We start from the raw sequence: 1,708 nt of genomic DNA, 5'->3' as shown, positions 1-1,708 counted from the left end.
TTCCTTCTCCAATGCATGAAAGTGAAAAGTGAAAGGGAAGTCGCTCAGTCGTGTCCGACTCAGCAACCCCATGGACTGCAGCCTACCGGGCTCCTCCGTCCATGGGATTTTCCAGGCAAGAGTACTGGAGTGGGGTGCCATTGCCTTCTCTGTGATACATATATATGATGGAATATTACTGAGCCATAAAAAAGAATGCATTTGAGTCAGTTCTAATGAGGTGGATGAACATAGAGCCTATTTTACAAAGTGAAGTAAGTCAGAAAGAGAAAAACAAATATCATATACTAACTCATATATATTCAATCTAGAGATGGTACTGATGAACCTATTTGCAGAGCAACGGTGGAGACACAGACATTAAGAACAGGTATGTGGGCACAACTGGGGGGTGGGGAGGAAGGAGAGGGTGGTATGTATGGAGAGAGTAACATAGAAACATACATTACAGTATGTAAAATAGATAGCCAATGGGAATTTGCTTTATGACTCAGGGAACTCAAACCAGGACTCCACAACAACCTAGAGGGGTAGGATGGGGATCGAAGTGGGAAGGATGTTCAAGTGGGAGAAGACACAGGTAAACCTATGGTTGATTCATGGTGATGTTTGGTAGAAACCAACACAATACTGTAAAGCAATTATCCTTCAATTAAAAGTAAATTTTTTAAAAAGCCAGTCCCACTGGCTGAATGGATACAAAAACAAGACCCCTACATATGTTGTCTACAAGAGACCCACCTCAAAACAGGGGACACATACAGACTGAAAGTGAAGGGCTGGAAAAAGGTTTTCCATGCAAATAGGGACCAAAAGAAAGCAGGAGTAGCAATACTCATATCAGATAAAATAGACTTTAAAAGAAAGGCTGTGAAAAGAGACAAAGACAGTCACTACATAATGATCAAAGGATCAATCCAAGAAGAAGATATAACAATTATAAATATATATGCACCCAACACGGGAGCACCACAATATGTAAAACAAATGCTAACAAGTATGAAAGGAGAAATTAACAATAACACAATAATAGTGGGAGACTTTAATACCCCACTCACACCTATGGATAGAACAACTAAACAGAAAATTAACAAGGAAACACAAACTTTAAACGATACAATAGACCAGTTAGACCTAATTGATATCTATAGAACATTTCGTCCCAAAACAATGAATTTCACCTTTTTCTCAAGCGCACACGGAACCTTCTCCAGGATAGATCACATCCTGGGCCATAAATATAGCCTTGGTAAATTCAAAAATATTGAAATCATGCCAAGCATCTTTTCTGACCACAATGCAGTAAGATTAGATCTCAAAAACAGTTTCAGACTTTATTTTGGGGGGGCTCCAAAATCACTGTAGATGGTGACTGCAGCCATGAAATTAAAAGATGCTTACTCCTTGGAAGGAAAGTTATGACCAACCTAGATAGCATATTCAAAAGCAGAGACATTACTTTGCCAACAAAGGTTCATCTAGTCAAGGCTATGCTTTTTCCTGTGGTCATGTATGGATGTGAGAGTTGGACTGTGAAGAAGGCTGAGCACTGAAGAATTGACGCTTTTGTTGGAGAAGACTCTTGAGAGTCCCTTGGACTGCAAGGAGATCCAACCAGTCCATTCTGAAGGAGATCAGCCCTGGGATTTCTTTGGAAGGAATGATGCTAAAGCTGAAACCCCAGTACTTTGGCCACCTCATGTGAAGC

Source organism: Bison bison, unplaced genomic scaffold (genome assembly GCF_000754665.1).
Source record: "Bison bison bison isolate TAMUID 2011002044 unplaced genomic scaffold, Bison_UMD1.0 scf7180017864209, whole genome shotgun sequence".
Lineage (NCBI taxonomy): Eukaryota > Metazoa > Chordata > Mammalia > Artiodactyla > Bovidae > Bison > Bison bison.
The sequence above is the reverse complement of the archived record's forward strand: the minus strand, read 5'-3'. Positions refer to the sequence as shown.